At 44.9% G+C, this 19,876-nt stretch overlaps 1 protein-coding gene across 4 annotated transcripts in view; it reads right to left on the bottom strand.

The window, feature by feature from the left end:
- Positions 1 to 18,017, bottom strand: part of ZNF462 (zinc finger protein 462) — a 133,815-nt gene extending 115,798 nt beyond the window's left edge. For all 4 annotated transcript variants that reach the window (XR_003964055.1, XM_030292733.1, XM_030292739.1 and 1 more), the window contains exon 1: positions 17,768 to 18,017. The gene's annotated coding sequence lies outside the window, so the exon portion shown is untranslated. The remainder of the gene's footprint in view (positions 1 to 17,767) is intronic.
- Between the last annotated feature and the right edge of the window lie 1,859 nt (positions 18,018 to 19,876).

The raw sequence follows: 19,876 nt of genomic DNA, 5'->3' as shown, positions 1-19,876 counted from the left end.
GAAAACAAGTGGTCAGGTAGCTGAAAGAAGGAATTCATTCCTGTGCTGTGAGGTCTCCACAGACAAAGTGTCCAGTCTGTTTCGGCCACCAGGGCTGCTGAGGCGCTACCAGGGGTTGATGTGGAGAGGATCCCAGCATTTAGGACCATCTGATGAGAGTCTGGCCCTGCTGCTCTTCCGCTGATCAGAGTCTGAGGCAAGTGCCTCACTCAAAGAGAGGCTGCGAAAATCCTCCAGGGCAGGCACAGAACTTGGGAGGGCTCTTGGTGATGAAGTGCAGCTCCACTGGTCCCATTCCTAGGACTGCTCTGGAATACTCCATGCCTTGAATGCATACAAAATGTAGTCTTACAGATTAGAAACAAGTGAGATACTGTGTTTGGCTGGTACAAGAATCCACTTTTCCAAGACCCGGTGAATCCTGTGCTCGCTCTCTCCCTCCCTCCCTCTCTCTCTCTGCCTTTAACACAGCTGTGAAGTCCACTGAGTGTCCAGCCAAGTGTACTTGGACTGTCCTCCTCTCTCAAGCCAGTGACGGGACCCAGTTCCAGCCTGGTGGCTTGATGTCCTTGCTCATCTGCTTTCAGGTTTAACAAGGGAAAATAATCTATCGCTTAAATTGTAGAAGCTTTCTTTCCAGGGGAACTAGACAGTCCTGATGGCTCCCTCCAGTTACACAGCAATTATGTAATTGCTAAGCTTCTGCAGAATCACTGGAACCTTCCTGCAGCCTTCTACAGACTACAGCTGCAGCCCAATGTTCTGAGATGATTGTAGCCTTTGAACGGATGGCCGGTCTCAAATCTGAGCGCAAAGGGCCAGACAATGGGATTCCATCTCAAGCACAAAGATGCTCCTGCCTCACGAAGCCCTTTCTCCTCCTCCCAGTCTGTGCAGCTAACTCTTGCCTTTGCCCGCCCTACATGTGTGTGGAATGTGGTTCACTCTGTTTATGCTGACAGGTTCCAAAGGAGGCAGAGAATCAGCTGAAGTTTTGCCATGGACCATGCACAAGGTAATCATTTAACACGTAATGTGAAAGCTCCAGAAGAGGACAAGATGCAAGGGGGTGGGAAGCATCTCCCTAGGCTTCCTGCACTGGCATGAAATGAGTGCTTCCCTTCCTTCTGCCAGCTCCAATCCTTCATGTTGACATTACACATCCTGTACTGTAGATCCACCCCCATGCTGCCGCTTGCCCAGCTGAATTATCTCCTGCGTCACAGCGGTGGTAACAGAACTGCTGGCTCGGCAGACGCGAAAGCACCATTTCAATGCTTAATGCATTCAGCAACTGGACATATTACCAGTGCGTCGGGGCTGGTCCGTGGCCCTCCCAGCAGCCATGCAGTACTCGACCTAACCTTCTGCTAACCAGATGGTCTGTTTGCCTCTTGGGACCAAACCATTAAACTTTACTTTATTAAATTCTATCAAAATGTGGGGACAGTTTACAGCAGTGTGTCTGGTTCATCTCCAACAGGGTTGCTAAGATGAAAATGACCTAAAAATATCTGGAAACTCTACTTCACACCAACAGAGAACAAGATATTTTGGAGTAAATATTTAAATGGCCTGCCAGATTACGTACCCCGGCAGCAAGGACTACACGGTTAGCAAATTATATTGTAAATATATACACACAAAGACTCCTAAATGCAAGCATCTAAACAGGAATCCATTTCCCACTGGCTAAAGCCACAGTTCACCAGCCCCTGGCTCCAAGCTATTTAAAGGTGGCTAAGGACACCATCTCCATCATAATCACCTCAATTACCAAAAGAAAGAACCCAACACAACTGACAGCGAGATCCCACGCCACCCCCTGCGTTTGACCACCCAGGCATACCGAAGGCGTGCCGAGGCACTCCAAAGGTGCTCAATAAATGTTTGACGAACGAAGAGACGGATGGACACACGTTTCTTAAATACAAGAGCACCTATAAAACACGTGGTATGCCAGTGAGGACATTACATTCTTCCCAACTCTCTATCATCCCACAACTGCTAACTAGGCGTGCAGAGCCAGGCGGCAGATGAATGGCAAGGAGCAAGCCATCTGCACCAGTGGCACTGGATGGCCGCTAATTGATCACTGCAAATGAACTGCAGAGGTGGCCATTTATTGGGTACCTGGCAGGGTGCTGGGTGCTTTACATACATTATGCCTCTTAGCCTTCGCCCCAGAGGGAATGCCATTTTTAAAGATAAGCTGGAGGCTAGGAGCAAATTAGGAGCTCGACCCAAGTTAAATCAATCACTTTTCTACTACTCTGTAGTCCCAGATAAGTAAGGGCCTTACCAGTTGTAAAGAACCGAGCACATGTGAAGGCGGCATTCCCAAATATAGCCCTTACCAAATCCCAAGGAAATTGGAGAAATCTTTCCACTCCCCGATTTCCAGGCATCCTAAGAAGTCCTGGTTTCAGCTCCTACTGTTTCTCCCATGTCTTATATTCTTGAGGGCATTCCATATTATTATAACCGGCACCACACCCCACAGCTACACCACCACCCTGGTAATTTGGGGGTCCACGCTCCGAGACCCCAAATCTCTCACTTGAGGTCATTCTAGAGATCTGAACACCAGTAAATAAATGCACGGTCTCTTCTTCTCTCCTTAAACATCTCTGGAGACTATTTTAAAGTGGCAAGTATAAATTTTTTTTTTTTAATTTTTTTTTTTCAACGTTTATTTATTTTTGGGACAGAGAGAGACAGAGCATGAACGGGGGAGGGGCAGAGAGAGAGGGAGACACAGAATCGGAAACAGGCTCCAGGCTCTGAGCCATCAGCCCAGAGCCCGACGCGGGGCTCGAACTCCCGGACCGCGAGATCGTGACCTGGCTGAAGTCGGACACTCAACCGACTGCGCCACCCAGGCGCCCCTAAATTTTTTATAATTAAAAAAATAGTCCATTGACACCCTTGTCTCCCTGGAAGTTCTTGAAATGTAAAAAGCTTTTAATAAGATAAATAAATAAATCTTCACAGGTTAATTTGCTTTTAAAGGTGAAAAGTCCCTACACTGTTTTCACCAAAGAACCACTTAAATGTTCTTCACTTCTGGGGCACCTGGGTGGCTCAGTCGGTTAAGTGTCTGACTTCAGCTCAGGTCACGATCTCACTATTTGTAGGTTCAAGCCCCATGTTGGGTTCTGTGCTGACAGCTCAGAGCCTGGAGTCTGCTTTGGATTCTGAGTCTCCTTCTCTCTCTGCCCCACCCCCCACTCGCTCTCTTGTCTGTCTCTCTCAAAAATGAATAAACATTAAAAATCATTGTTTTAAATATTCTCTACTTCTTCCACCACTATCACCAACCACCATGCTGTCACCACGGAGGCCACCAATAGTGTTCTTCTGACTTGGAGCAAATGAGTTTAGGTAAGTCCCGTTAGGCCCTACCATTCTACATTTTGAAATATCATCTACCCTTCAGGCACTCTAAAATTAGCCTCCTTGCCCAAGATCTCAAAGCATCTGATATTACAGTACATTAGTAAGACCAAGTAGACATGGACTATTACTAAAATAAACATTTGAGGAGCGCCTGGGTGGCTCAGTCGGTTGAGCGACCGACTTTGGCTCAGGTCATCTCATGGTTTGTGGGTTCGGGCCCCGTGTCAGGGTCTGTGCTGACGGCTCGGAGCCTGGAGCCTGCTTCGGATTCTGTGTCTCCCTCTCTCTCTCTGCCCCTCCCCACTCATGCTCTGTCTCTCTCTGTCTCAGAAATAGGTAAACATTTTTAAAAAATAAAAAAATACACATTTGCACAGAGAAGACCAAAGCAATTTTCAGCAAGGCCACGGGACAGTCCTCAAACTGGCTCAGGGTGAACGAGTAAAGCTACAGAGAGGCATCCATAGCCACTATTTTCCTTGCAATAAACTCAGCTTTCTCAGACAAATCATTTTTGCCAGATATGATGCCAAACTATAGGAGCAGTAATAACATCTTTCTTCCAAAATGCTCAAGAAAGTTCATGTTGATTAAAAACTGTTCTCCCACAACATTTCAGGGAATAGACCTCTGCAAGGTTGGGACAGTCTCTGTTACCAAGAAAATGCACTATTCCCAGAGGATATGGCATCATCCTCAGGTAGTTTACAAATCCCTACTGAAGACCCCAATACAGATAGGGAGCACTGCAAGGTCCACAGTCAGGCAGACCAGAGGCTCCCAATCTGGCAAGTCTCCCTGCGAATGCACAACAGCAGTGAGAACCGTTCATCAGTTAAGGCAAGACATGGCACAAAGTTAATCAGGAGGGACTCAAAAAACGGAGTTTAAGACCAAGGAAAAAACAATTCACATCTGGCAAAGCCCTGGGAGATCTCTACCCCATCTTCTCTATCAGTAAGGAAGGAAGAAGCTATCATTTTTCAAGTGCCCATTATGAACCGGGATCCTTATTATACACATAATATTTTAGTCCTTATGTCAGTTCTACAGATTCATACTATTATCTCTCTTTGATTGGGTAGGAAATCACGGGAACAGAGAGGTTAAGTGACTTATTCAAGGTCACACAGCTAGGAAGGGACAGAGACAAACTTCATCCCGTGCTTGTGCAGTCCCAAAAAGTATGCTCTATGTGCTACACACTACTTTCTTCTTCTTTTTTTCAATGTTTCACTTATTTTTGAGAGAGAGAGCATGCACGCAGGGGAGGGACAGACAGAGGGGGACAGAGGATCCGAAGCCAGCTCCACACTGACAGCGGAGAGCCCTATGCAGGGCTCGAACTCACTAACTGTGAGATCGTGACCTGAGCCAAAGCCAGACACATAACCAACTGAGCCACCCAGGCGTCCCCACACCACGTTCTTAATGAAGACCCCAGCACAAAGAACTTCATGTTCACCCAGAAATTCTGAAAAACTTGTACTCCTAATGTTTCAGCAAAAAATAAGCTCCTTCTCCCAGAGAGAATATATACATATACATTTACATAATATATATATATATAAACACACATGCACACACACACCCAAATATACAGTAACCAAATCCTAAGTTGTTCAGACAGTTCAACTGCACTCAAGTTTAGCCATGGTGTGCAAATGTTCAGTGCATTATTTTTTCATATAACTGCATGTCAGAAAGGGAAAGCTGCCAAGTGACAATCTGTCCCAGTGATTCATGGTGCACACTGACATACCCACTTCTGATACAGGTTGTTGTTTGTATTTCCTAGAAATCATTGCCTTCATTAGAGAGATAAACAGGAAATAAAGTCCCCAACAACGACATGTTCTTTCTCTACTAGAATAACTCTAGCAGCAAATGTCATGAATTTGGGGGATAGGAGGGTGTGGATAACAGAAAGTTAGAAGCTCTCACTCTGTTCCTCAGACCTTAATGATCACGTTGAGAAGACAGTATCTTAAACATGGATGACTGTTTTTCATTTTAGGACTACACCTTATAAAGTAAAGGCTCTGTTCAAATGAATCACATTAAATCTACTGAACAGGTGTCATGTGCTAAGAAAAAATAACCTAGCCAGTTTTGGATTTTTATGCTTCAAGATTCCTATTTGCTGAGGTATTAATGTTTTACTGTCCTATTTGACTCTTAAAAATGTTAAGTATCTTTCTGTAGGCATCAACACTAGCTACAAGATGTGCATGGTCACGGGCAAAATAAAGTTCATCCCTAAAATGGAGAAAAGATGATGGGAAGGTGGCAAGAAGGGGGAGAAGGAACACAGAGGAACACCTGGGAAACATTGGAAATTCACCGTTCAGTAGCTGCTTCAAATAAGATCGCTAACACTTACCTGTGCTAGGGTCAATTTTGATAATTGTAGTTGACGTCTAGAAACGGGGTTATGAATATAATTATCATGAAGCAGCAATTGGGCAATCACAACCTAATTAAGCCCACTGACTAGATTATCTTGTTTTTCCCCTAATAATCACATAACATTTAACACTTGCTAATTTCAGGACCTATGGGTGATGTTTCTTCATTATTAACAAGCTCCAGCCACCGGTCAGAAAAAGAATGGGTGAGCTACTCAAACACTTGAGTCAACCAAGGAGTAGGGATGAACGTCAGGGACAGGTGACATTTGTCCTTCAATACCAAGTCACTTCTCAGCCTCCCAAAACTACTAATTAGGGGCAAAGCCCCAGGAGAAGACGACACCAAGGATGAGAACTTCCACGCATGGGAAGCATCCAACTCTGCTTTCCTAAATGCGTGCCATTTCACGTGGTGACAGCAATGTGCTTTTTCACATTACAGTGGAATCTGCCTTTGAAGAGGTTTCCTTTTGTTTTCAATAGAATGGAAGATTCCTCCACCAAGCCGAAATCCATAGACTTTAAACACTTACCTCCTTGAACATGCCCTCTCCCACCCTGACTCTCACGTTGAGTGTATTCTCCCAATACAGAGTCCTACTCCCAACTGGATACCACTGCACCCACAAAGATTGGTTGATTCAGTTCACCTTCACTTTCTGCAAAGCTCCTGAGGGTAACCTGGGTAGATTTCTCTTCAAAGAATCAAGAGGAAAATCGGAGACGCATGTTAAGAACTGGTCTTTGAGACAAGCTGGTCTGAGGGAGCATCTTAGAGGGCTGGCCACTACTGATTAAGGTCACAGCAGATGCTACCTAAGGCTCTTAAATCAGAAATTCCCCAGCTGGAGAACCACATGCTTTGGTATATAGCTCAGTGTTACTCTCTTCAACTATGTCATTTTTTTTTTTTTTCCTGAGGTTTCCCCCCCCCCCCTTAAGGGCCTTTATCTAAGAAAACAATGGTTTTGTTAAGTTTGGTAAATGATATGGGTGACAGGTGAAAAAATGGGTGACTCTCTGGCCTCCTCAGTACACTTTACAAACAGGACACATGTTTACCCTTCTACAAAGGTTTTGGGTGAAGTCAGTTGGGAAGAGGAGATCATCTAAACAGACCCATAGCAAAGTTAAAACTTTGTAAAACCACCACTAGTTGCTCTGAGGTTAAAGAGTCTACTCAGCAATTAATGCCCAACCGCCTGTCTTACAGGGAAGCTACTGTCCTGGATATCTTCGGGATATTTGGACCCGCTCCAGCTCCCTTAGTACAACTTGTTACTCTGTTAAGGGCATTTGTGGTCATCCATGAACAGCAGCTTCCTTACTGTACTGTGATGTTTCAGGGAGAGGCAAATAAAAACCAAAACATTCATCATGTCTCCATGATCTAAATAGAGCACATGGTGATCATGAAAGGGCGTAGGGGATATTAGCACCCGTGCTTTGAAGAGTATCTGTGCTATTTTCCAAAAATGACCATCAGACAGGGGAACTAACTTTCAAATGTCTGCGTGGCTTTTGGAAACATGTCTCATGCTTACAGTAAACCAGAGGCACTGAGACTTCCAAAAGGGGCCCTAAGAAGGAAAAAAAATACGATACCTTCTTTACTTAAGAAAGAAAAAAAGAAAAGAAAAAAAGAAAAGAAAAGAAAAGGAAAGAAAAAAAAAGGAAGAGGAACAGAAGGAAAGAGAAGAGAAGAAAAGGAAGAAAGAAAATGAAAGAAAGAAAGGAAAGAAAGGAAAAGAAGAAAGAAAAGAAAAGAAGAAAGAAAAAGAAAAAAAAAAAAAAAAAAAGAAAAGAAAAGAAAAGAAAAGAAAAAAAAAAAAGAAAAAAAAAAAGAAAGGGGCATATGGGTAGGTCAGTCGGCTAAGCATCTGACTCCTGATTTCAGCTCAGGTCCTGATCTCAAAGTTCATGAGATCAAGCCCTGCATCGGGCTCTGTGCTGACACTGCAGAGCCTGCTTGGGTTCTCTCTTTCCCTCTGTCTCTGCCCCTCCTCTGTTTGTTCTCTCTCTCTCTCTCTCTCTCTCTCTCTCAAAATAAATAAATAAATGTTAAAAAGAAGAAGAAGAAAAAACAAAAGTCACACAGTATATCTTTTTTCCATAACAGGTAGGTGTTCCTTTTTAAATATCCACATGTATAACTACTTTATAATTCTGAACTTCACACAGTACAGCTTAAAAATATTCATTCTCTAAATTTCCTCATACATGGTCTCTTGCTGTTTTTCACCATCTCCTCTGTAACTCAGAACAAAAACAGGGTACTCTTTAGTTAAACACACTTTGTCAAGCTATTACAGTAAGTTATATCTCTCATATCAACCAATAGATTACAATTAATTTTCCATTATACTCAAATTTCCCTTCCAGAACACCAGGATATACTACTGGCATAAGCAACTGGAAGAGATAAACCATCAGGATTATAAGCTATTAGCATCCTAAGTAATAACCACGGCCAGTTCCCACAAGCTGAGGGCCAGAAGGTAGTGCCCCCGTGTGTGATCCTGGCTCCCCATTTTCTAGCTCCACGACCGTGGGTAAATTTCTTTACCTCCCAAACCTCAGTTTTCTCTACCAGAAGAACAGTCCCTGGTTCATATGAAATGTTAAACAAATGCTAACTAGTTTAGTTAGCTCCAGAGAAGTAGTATTTTTGTGGAAGGTCCGTGTGATACTCTTACTCCAGAGGGGCTGGCAGAATTTTTTGGTGAACTTATTGTATTTATTCTTTTTATAGATGGTATTCTTACCCAGTACCAGAAGTGATAATATTCAATTGGCAGCAGAACGGGGAGAAGTTCTGGCAGCTGAACTCTGACATTCAGATCAAAATGGTCTCTTCCATGCAGATGCCCTTCCCAGCTATCATTATCCAATACCAACTAACAGTCTCCACAGAAGACAAAATACGACAGAAACCACTGAAGAGAAAAAGGTTCTGGGTGATAGGTACCTGTTATTGAAATCCTTACATAATCTCTGGCTGGTATCTATTTCTGGCCATCTTCGGTCTCTGGCCCAGTGTTCAAATTTTACCCCACATGAGGGACCCTAGACCAGGTCCAATCTGGGTCGGGTGATTCAGACTCAATTTCTGACTAATTGGTCACAACACAGAGGGATGGTGTCATTAGGGATCAGGAAGACTAACCATTCTGGGATTGACTGGTTCTAGCAAACAGCTTAATCCCAAACTGGACTGCAGGTAACCGTCACACTCCGTTCCTTTCTCCTCGGAAAGAAGCGTGTCTTTGTTCTTCATTCCTTCTAGCACTCACAGCGTAGGTAGAGAAGCTCTATGGATAAGTTTAGAGAGGACTATCACATGGTCTGACCATTAATAATGCAGCTGTTTTCTGCTGTGCTCTATTCTCTACTTCGTTCCTTTTCCAGGAAAATCTCCACCTAGGCCCACTTAACCAGTTCCTTCAAGTTTCCATCTGTCCTCTATCAGAAAGGCCGATTTCTGAAGTCACATAAATGGTCTTCCAAGTTCAATTCTTTTTTTTTTTTTTTCCTCCTTTTTAGCAGTAAGAACTGACCAAAGTCTGGGTCTGAGCACTGGTCTTCATTTTTCACGTGCAATAGGTACCAAATTACAAGGTCTTTTTCCACTTGCTTTACTGTTTTCTTAAAAGCAATACCTTTCTTCTTCCTGCAGGCTCTTCCCAGTGGACAGACCTCTTCTACTTCGACTTGTCAATCATTCCCCTGCCTCTCTTCTTCTTTTCCTTCTCCCGTCCAAGCAGGCTCTCCTTCCCAGCAAATTTCCACCACATAATTATGGCAATGCTTTAGCCTACTTTTCTGTTAGCTTAACAACCCTGTCTATTTTCTACTTGTGCTGATGCTACTGTTTGCTTTTCTGACGGGCTAATCCGTGTATCCTTTCAAGGCCTAACTTCCCCTACCATGATAGCAGCTGGAGCTCTAATTCACAGGTGCCTTCCAAAGCTTTTCATTAGCAATAGAAATGAGATGGTTTAGAAACCCATTTCTTAATCTGCAGGTGAGTATTGGAACCTTTGTGCAGCAAACATCTTTCAAGTATCCCACATTGTACCACTGCACAATTATTTTCTGAGTAATAAGTACAATGTTATAGGCACATTTGTAGTGTTAAAAGGGAGAATGTTCCCTCAGAGGGAATCGGCTCCCACCCCCCTGCCTCTGGCATTTCCCAGCTCAAGAGAGAAGCAAGCCCTCAGCTGACATGAGCAAAAATGAATAAATGGCAACTTTACCTTCTGAAATCTGAACAGGGAAGAGAAAAATTCCAAAATGTGAAGGCCTTAGCTCCTGTTCTGGTTCAACTGGCCAGATGAGGGCTTAGGGAGTGAGGTTGGCCTTCCCCAGCTGGGCTCTGTGGCAGATAAGCCTCTCCACAAATCCCGGGCTTAATTACTTCTGACACAGTTGTCTGGCCTGGGCCTCCAGCTCCTTTTGTGCTCAAACCAATATGAATCCAAAGGTAAGTCTTTGCTTACTCCTCTTGGACAAATGCTTAATTTCCTACTAAGTGATCCTAACGCATTTTAATCAGGATCTACCAGTTCCTAGTAGAATTTTCCCCATTTTCTTTGCATAGTCTTTGCAAAAAGTCTCCGCAAAAGCTTGGCAAATAACTTTCTGAATTAAGCCGTCTTCATCTTCAAGTATTTATTTTTTGAACAAATAAGTCAGTGCCCACCAACCTTCCCTACACCCCCATGAGTAGGCTCTGTTCTTTGAATGAAGTTGGGGCTAAGATGTGGACAGGCACAGCAGTATTTTATTAATATCCAGAAGCAGCATGCAGGGAACTGAACAAGCAAACACATGAAAGCAAGGAAAAATCAGTATCAAAATACCCATGACCTGGCACAAAAAGAAACCTCCTCTCCAAGAATAACTCAAGAAAAAATGTCTCCAGCTAGGAATTAGGCAAGAACGCTTTGAAGACACCAAGGAAGCTGCTCGCCAGAATCCAAAGGCAATGCATTTGCAGGTGACCATACCTATATCCTCTTCCCCCGCATCACTCTACCAACCTCTTGTCTTTCCGAGTCCTGAAAAAAACCAACTTTGAGTTGAAGTCACACATCCAAAGGCTAAAAAGCTTATGTATGTATGCTTCAACCAAAAAGGACAGGAGACCTTAGAAAGTAGACAAATTTTACGATAGTATTTCTAAGCAGAAAATGTAAATCCAAAGCACTTCCAACTGACTTTGCATTTATCAGTGTGTGCAGTTCTCCAGAGACAAAGTTCAAGGGGACAAGAGATTCAAAAGCGCTTCCTAGTAAACTGCAAATACCGTCTACATTCATAACAATCCATTTTCCTTCACTTGGAAACTTCTGTTCCCGGGTCTTATAAATTCAGGAGACAGTTCAATCTGGGATTATCTTCTTCTCTCCAATGCCCCCACCCCCTCAACCCCAACCCCAACTTTTTTTTTCTTCCTTCAGTACTGGCATGCAAACCATGCTGTTTTAACTTCTTTCCTGTTCTCCCAGTTCTTCTGGAACATTTTATTTTCGACAGTCAACTCATTTGGAGGAGTGCCACACTGAGGTTCAACTGTTTATAGCGTTTCTGTGTTTCTGCCAGAAGTCCACATCCAGCACTACCTTCTCCAGACTGCCTCCTGGATTAAAAATTTATGCTTTAGTTTGGAAGAAGCTTAGAAAATGTGGAAACTTCCAAACATCACTCTTCTTTTTACACAAAATGACTTTCACTTGTCCAAGAGGAATCAGAAGTGGAAACCCATTTCACCCTTCCTAAAGTACTGTCCTATCTCCCTCTCTCTCTCTCCCTCCCTCCCTCTCTCCCCGGTTAAATGTTCCCCCATGTTGTTAAAAACTCACTTTAAGGATGACCCCATGACTTCATTGGGGAATGGCAAATAGCTAGCCACTGGTCTGCAAGAGAGAACTAGGCTCCAAGAAGATACATGGAGGGCAAATTTTTGGAGGAGTCCGGAACACTGGAAAATCACCAGTATTGTTTTAGACTGGATTTCACTCTCTTGGCCATTCATCAGTATTACAAAATGGCATCTCTGAAAGAAGCCAATTTATCTGTACCATGTTGCAAAAGAGATCCTCTGAGTCCAATTGTGGGCACTTTTGTAAGATGCAATAGACCCAGACAAACCTCCAAAGAAGGGCATTTGAAAAGGACTCCCAAGCCCTGGATGACTGAACTATAGTGGGGAGCAGGACAATTAAAAGAAAAAGCACAGTCTGAACCCAGTATCTACGACTCGACTGCAAGTCCCATGAACAAAATTGGTCTCTGGAGTGTATTACTTCTATGAATGAAACCATGCTCAGCCCCAACATGTTAAATTCAACTGACAAAAAAACCAATACTCCTGCCCCACTAGGGTTTGATTACAGAGTTTCTCACAGAGGCTTTCACTTTGGAGAGGAGAGCTGGTGTTTCACAAACCGCTACAATCATATGCAGGGGGGTGGTGGAAAGGGCACTGGGTTGGGAGTCAGCCGACCTGAGTTCTGGGCCTGGCTTTGTTACAACTGAACCTTCTGACCTTGGGCAAGTCACTGCACGTCTCTGTGCCAGTTTCCTCTTCAATAAAATGCAGGCGGAAGGGGAGATCTGAAATAGATGATCTCTCTGAGGCACAAAACAACTAGCTTCTCAATTAGACGTTCTTAATATTCACCATTTACGGTGTACCTGTTAGCCAACTTTTAAATGATTTTTATATTAATCTCTACTTAGGGAAAAGTACTTTTGTCCATCGCTCCCAAACTTCGGCTTAATCTGGGTGCTCCCTGGAATTCTTCAATATTACAATAATGCCTCTTTTCTTTTCCTTTCCTATTTTTTTAAGCAACCTTCCCCAAACTAAGGCTTGTGCTATTAAAAGAGCTCAGAACTTCCCATTTCCTTGCTAGGGCTAAAATTAAACTGTCCATTCCTTAGGGCCCAACATAACATCTGCCAGATGTCTTGGCATATCACACAAGAGGAATTTTCTCCTAGCATTATCTATTCTCCTCTCTATTTTCTCATAATCAATTATAGGTCACCAACGCCAGCTAATGTTTCTCTCAAAGCCACCAACTTCTTAAGTATGTGAACCTCAAAAGATACTTGCCTTCACACTTATACACACACACACACACACACACACACACACACACACACAGGCTGACTCTTTTTTTCCAGTTCACTATCACTAATGATAGACCCTGGAAATATTTTCCTCCACCTCTTTTGAATCTCCTTAATTTCCACATACCAATCATCCAATCGTGTACCCATGTCAGATCCTTTGCAATCTGAATGCATTCTTTATATTATTTCCTAATTTGTGAGTGTGGCAGTGTGAAATAGCACCTCTGTTCTCCAGTTTTCAACGTGAAACGTTCAATACAGCTTTGTCCATGTTCTGTCCCAGGAGGCAGTGAGCGCTAAGTCTGATAAAGGCATACAGCACAAAGAAGATGAGTAAGGTTACCTTAACCAAGAACTCTCAACACCAGGAAAGAATTTAAGACAGACTAGACTCTATTAAACTCCAACATACAGAAAGCAGAACTCTTCCCAAGGCAATTTTGCCATTATTTTCTTTCAGGAAAACTGACCACAAAGACTCTAAAGTCCATTAGTAGGGTTGGCTTTCTTTTCCCCTACTGTCTTCCAGAAGACTCATTAGAAAGATACACACACACACACAGATACATATGTGTATGTGCATATATATTTTTTCTTTCTATCTCAAAGTTCTTTCCAACTCCAAGGGGTGTGGAAAAAAACATGTCCTCAGGGAATGTGGTCAATAAATTAGATGGACATAAATCTAACATGAGAAAAATTGTGGAATACAAGATCCAACGAGCATCTTTTCTACGGCAACGTGCCTCACAGCTCACATATTTCTCCAGAATGACTTCTCTTTATGATATATTAGAGCCGTGGAAAAAATTTGCATAACGAGCCTCATCAACTTGATGCTTCAAAAACAAAACAAAACAAAACAAATCTCTGAGCCTTGACATCAAATAAAAATGTTCAATTTGACACTCTGTATTTCTCTCATAGCGCCTTATCCAAAATACTTGTCCCATTTCGAACGTGTAGCCCTAGAAAAATGCAAGAATCTTTAACATTAGGTGCCTCCCATGTTGATGAAGCGCATCAGGGATGAACATGTCTCTTAGGTGACCAGTTAGAACATTATTCTCAAACTCCAAAATGCCTCTTAGATACCTCATTTTTTCCCTCCAGGAAATCTCAACTCTAAGACTATCTGTAAAGACACCAAAATATTTGGTCACAAAGTAAAACATGTGGTGAGTCTACGTGCTAGACTAGCAACCAGTTTGTCAAATTTTTTTCACACCAAAATAAGTAATTAACCGGCTGTCCCGGTAGCAACAACAACAACAAAGATATCACGGAAGTTTGCTTCAAGATCAACCTACAATGTATTTATGTTTACATACACAGACGTGGTTAATTAGATGCAAAATTACCTGTAATTACTTTCCCAAATAACTCTTTTTATTCCACTGCCTTGGAGCTTCCGAGTTGGAACGAGTAGCATCCACACACACACCTTAGCAAATTTAAGTGTAACGTTGATGACGTCCCACTCAGGAGCAGAAGCAATGGTATCAAAAGACAACATTCAAACTGATTCATAAAAGGCATGATTCCAAAAAGTAAGATTTGTCAAGTGCTCTGGAGAAGCCCAGGTTTTAATAAAGAAGCAGAGATCTGAAGAGAAGTATTTTAAATGAGCACACACATCAACTGAAAATCTTGAAACCATACGTCTTCCGTCTGCAAAAAACGGGTTTTACTTCATTGACCATGGACAATTATCGCTAAAGAACCATGTATTTCTCCTTTTCCTTTCATACTCCTCAGAAGAACAATAACCCTCAATAATGACACAACAGTTTGGTTTTGAAAAATGTGATGTTGTCATATACAGCACTGTGCCTTTACTGAAGACACTGCTACCAGCTACTCAACAGAATATAATTACATCTGGAATCTAAAACCACTTCAATATGCACAGAAATACTGGAGACATAGGAACTCGACACACACATACACACACACACAAATCTGACACACAATGAGAAAGCAAAGCAAGAAAAGAGCTGGTGTAAGTCGCTCGCAAATGTGTTCCTTATTTCTGTTGAAGCTGGTACCTTTCTATGTTTCCCCTTAGTTGAAAACAAGGTCCAATCAAGCCTCCTTACAATATATTAATTGGTTCTGAATCTCCTCCAAGGTTTCATTCCAACGTGGAGGCTTCCTCACCTATCTCATCAACAGTCCACCTAAAATTCTCCCAACATCTTCCCTCATCCTCAAGATGGCTACCTTACCTAATGGTAAAGCAACATCTCCATGGTTGGCTTTTATAAATTCCTCAAGCATTTCAGGATTTTGTTCTTTACTTGGATCAATTACATACATTGTCTAGAACTAATCTGTGAAGAGCTCCAGTCAATGTGTGTGGATTGGGGTAGGACTGGGTCCTTCCTTCAAATCATCCTCACAAAATGTCTTCCTAGAAGACTACTAAATTCTTCCCAGTTAAAAAGGTGAAGATACCTGGACCAAGGTTTTCTCAACAGACAAAATATCTTAAAAATTTGTTTCCATGTGACATGTTAAGAAGACATCTGATATTTCTGAAGACTTACAGTACTTGAGAACACAGAAAAAAAGAGCAGAATGAAAGGGAAGGGGGAAAACAAAGGAACTAAAAGAAGGCCTTAGACACAAATGGAACAACCTGAAGAGAAATGTGGACTCTGGAGAAACTGGTGTCAGTCAGTCCTAGAGTTAGTTCCTCTGAGATCTTGCAGGATTTGTTGTTGTTGTTGTTGTTGCTGTTGTTTTCCCTTTTTGCAGATCAGCCCAAACCAGACAATAAAGTCTTGCAATGCATCAAAACATGATGATAACCAAGCCCCAGAACTCCAAAATCTCAGCTGAGGGCCACCACCATCTTCCCAATGAGGAAATAACATTTCCTGGTGACTTTCAGGAGACCTGGAGCAGCTGAAAGTTGTGGGAAGACCTCGGTGGAAAATGTCTAAGGTTTTGCCTTGCCTTTCCTGAAGGAGGTCAAAACCCTTCAGGTCCACTCCAAAGAAGAAAAAAAATTTCCAAAGTTTACTTTAAAATGGAAACAAACGCCTCAATAACTTGTGAAAGCACTCCTTTGGTGGGAGAAAAATCTGAGCAGCCCTTACAAGTCCCTCATTTCCTCGCATAATGAATAGATGGTGAGGAACCACCACAAGATTCCACCCTGGAAAAGAAGGAGTAGGCAGGCAAGCCTCCTCCTCCAGCCATCACCAACAGAGCTTCAAAATGGAGACATCCATAATTTTATAAACACTTCTCATCTCAGCTTTGTCTCCTGGAAACCCGCTCTCCTCCATTTTCTGGTGGAGTTACAACATGACACGGCTTACCTGACTCAGTTCCCAGCTCTCAACCAAACTAGTCGCTTCCTCCAAAAACCTGCAAGCCACCTCCAGAAACAAAACCAAAGCAAACCAAACAACCAACACAGACACTCAGACACAACCCCCGGGAGCCCTGGGAGAAAGCCCCAACTGGTTGGTCTTTTCCCATCCCAGACGCGTGCTTAAAAATAAAACTTTTTTTTTTCCCCCTTTGGGTAGAGGAGGAATATAAAAGGAACTCCAGGCAGCCTCCCTCCCTCTCTGTAGGTTAGAAGCTACAATGAAAAGAAAATGAGGGTTCCTTCAGGAATGGTGAAAAGCCTGGAGAATGAACGTGAGAAGGAGCTTTGTGTTTTGGAGTCTGGACTGGAACCAAAGCAGACAGCTTGCAAATGGAGGACAGGGAGATAAAGAAAGGGAAAGAGAGGGGCTGCTCCAATGGGGGGCGGCTGCGGCTTCCCCTCGCGCCTGGAAGGAGGGCAGACCCCTGGGAACTGCACCAGGAGTGAGGCGACCCCCAGGCCCCTGCCTTCTTTTCTCCCTTCCTCAGAGAGCCAAGCGTGTGTAATGGCTTCTCCTCTCCAGAAACCGTTGTCCTCCTGCACCAGACGCTTCTGAACCCCCAGCCTGGAGACAGCTCCTCAGCTGCTCCTGAACCTGCGCCCCCCACCCGGCCCGTGCCCCCCGCGCCTCGCCTCTCTCCTCACCAGCAGCACCAGCAGCGGCAGCAGCCACCCCCCGACACATCCCGACCCCGCATCCCAACTTCGGGGAGAGAGAGAGAGAGAGAGAGAGAGAGGAGAGAGCCAAATACCTGAGGAAGAGGGGGGTGCCAATCCGCACGGCTTTGCCATCGGGCTTGGGGACAGGCAGACAGAGAGGGGGAAAGGAAGGAGAGGGACAGAGAAAGAAAGAGGTCAACCCGTTCAGGTCGGGGCGGCTCAGAGCGCTCCCTCCTCTGCCCCTCGCTCACTCCCTCCGGCTCTGGGCTCTCGGCTCTGGTCCCCTGGACTCCCGCCCTCCGCCCCCCTCTCTGTCCCTACTCCTGTCCCCACTACTGGAGCACCGTCCTAAGCCTCCAGCCTCTTCTCACTCATCGTCATTTTCCTCTTCTTCTCCATAGAAATACACGAAATTAATTAAGCCACCAGCGCTCGCTCCCCCCAGCAGAAGGAGCAGCAAGACAGCAGAGGAAAAGAACTGCCCCTCCACTGCCACCACCACCACAAACTTCTCCTCCTTCTCCCTCGCTTCTATCCTCCCTTCTTCCTCATCCCCCTGCCTGCTCTCACTCCTCCCTCCTCCTCCTCCTCCTTCCTCTCCTCTTTCTCGCTCGCTTCTCTTCCAACAGCCAGTCCATGCAGGGGATCCTCTCGCCCCGCTCCACCAACCTCCTTGGCGAATGATGAGCGCGTTGCCTCCACCGCCCGCGCTCTCCTCCCCGGAGCACTCGGACCACCGAGGTGGTTGTTAATTGCAGTAACTTACAGAAGAAGCGGCGGCGCCGGGAGGTGTTTCGGGTTCTCCAGCCCCACCGCCTCCTTATCCTCTTTCTCTCCTTCTTCCTGCTCGGGTTATTGTTGTGGAAGTTGTTTGGGAGTCTCATGTGCTTCTGCCGGGTCTCAGCAATGGAGGATCGCCATCTCCCTGCCTTCCTCGGCTCCTCAGACGCTGCAGCTGCAGATGACCTGAGATATCCGTCTTCTCTCCCTTCCTTCTCTCCCTCCCTCTCCCTCTCACTCTCTTCTCTCTCTCCCTCTCTCCTCTTCTCTCTCTCTCCTCCCTCTCCCTCGCGCGCTCTCTCTCTCCCTCCCTCTGTGTCTCTCTCTGAATAATGAGCAACCAGAGGGAGAGAGAAAGCAAGACAGAAAGAGAGAAGGAAGACAATCTTCTCCTGCCACACAAAACGCCGGAGCACCAGGGGGTGCGCGAAGCCTTTCTAATAACAACAACAACGTGCAGGAGACGGGAAGAAAAAAGAAAGCAAGAAAGAAATGAGGAAAAGAGCTGGTGGGGGGGGGGGGGTAAGGAAAGAATTATCCAAGAGCTGGAGAAGAGCAGAAGGAGAAGCTGGAGGAGATGCTGAGGCTGCGGCTGCTGTCCCCCCTCCCCCCCCCCCCCCCGCCGAACCCCAGAAGGAGGCAAGGTGGTTGCAAAGTTAAGGCTGGGACATTGTCTTTGTCACTCAGAGCAACACAGAGCCAGGCCAGTGAGATGCAAGAGGAGGTGGCGGCGGCGGCGGCGGCGGCGGAGGAGGAGGAGGTGGTGGTGGTGGTGGTGGAGGAGGAGGAGGAAGAGGAGGAGAAGGAGGCAAAGGAGGAGGAGAAGGGGAAGAGGGAGATGAGATGAATAAAGACCTGCGGAGAAGGCGGTGCGAGGAGCGCGGCGGCCGGGCTGAGGCGTGCGCGCTCGCGTCCCGGAGGCGCCCGGCCGCCCTGGCCGGCAGAGGAAGCCCCCAGTGAGGACCCTGCCCGGCCGCTCATAGCTCTCCCACCATCAGCCCAGCCCGAGGCGCCGAGCCCCGGCCCCAGAGAGTCCCTCACACGCATCCATCTAGAGGCCAATCTTTGCAAAGAACATACATGGGGAACTAGAGGTTGCAAGTCTAAACCCAGATCAACCACGTGGGGCTTTTTAATCCCTTTCCAGCTTGCGGTGTGAGTATCTCCAGTGAAAAGCTCAAATTGTCCATTACTGGCACGTATTTTGAAGTCTTCTCCCCCGAAATAAAGGCTCATTGTGCATTTTATTTCTTTTCTGATATGGAGAGGGGGGGATGGGGGAGGGAAAGAACCCATCATTCCGAGCTTCGGAACCACCACTTTATTTTCCTAACTTGTGAAATGTTTTGACGGCGCACCAAAAGGAAAAAAAAAAAAAAGCCTACTTAAATAACTTTACACCCTCCAGCCCCACGTTGTTTGCACTTTCTGGCTGATCATCTAAAGGCTCGGAAAGTAACAATCAGCGCTTCTAATGATAAGGTGTCATGGTGTTGAAGACAAGAGAACCAAGATGAAGCTTTCACACCTTGAATTTTTATTTAGTGTAATTTTCCCCAAATCGTTCTGAACTATCTCTTTTGCAAAGGAATGGGTTCCCCCTCACCCTTCACCAGGTTGAATGTCTCCTAAGGCTTTAATTTGATTGGGGGGGGGGGTGCCTACAGTATAAAAAAAAAATCAATACAGCAAGTCAGGAGCAATTGAAGTTCAAGGGCACGGGCTGGTTGTACCATTTCTATTTCTCGCATCCCCGAGTTGGACATCACCAGCATCGGGAGAGAGAAACACACAGCGCGCAGGGCAGAGACCTTAATTAAAGTTTCTTTTGTCCGCGTCTGAATTGGGGGATGTTGCTGGATTCCTTTGCATTGGGGAGCGCGCATCCGGTGGAGAAGGCGCGGTGTTGAAGATCCAGGGCCAGATTGTCCTCTTTAATACTACCTCCCTCCCCCTCCCCCCCAACAACAGTCCGGGAAGATATACCCATAAACCCATACAATAAAGGGGAGGAGGAGGACGCGCGCGGAGTTGGTTCCCATCGGATAGCGGGCTTTCATAAAGAGATCCGAATCCGCATTTTCCAAGATTTTCC

This window comes from Lynx canadensis, chromosome D4 (genome assembly GCF_007474595.2).
Source record: "Lynx canadensis isolate LIC74 chromosome D4, mLynCan4.pri.v2, whole genome shotgun sequence".
NCBI lineage: Eukaryota > Metazoa > Chordata > Mammalia > Carnivora > Felidae > Lynx > Lynx canadensis.
Note: the sequence above shows the minus strand (reverse complement) of the source record. Positions and strands in the feature narration are given on the sequence as shown.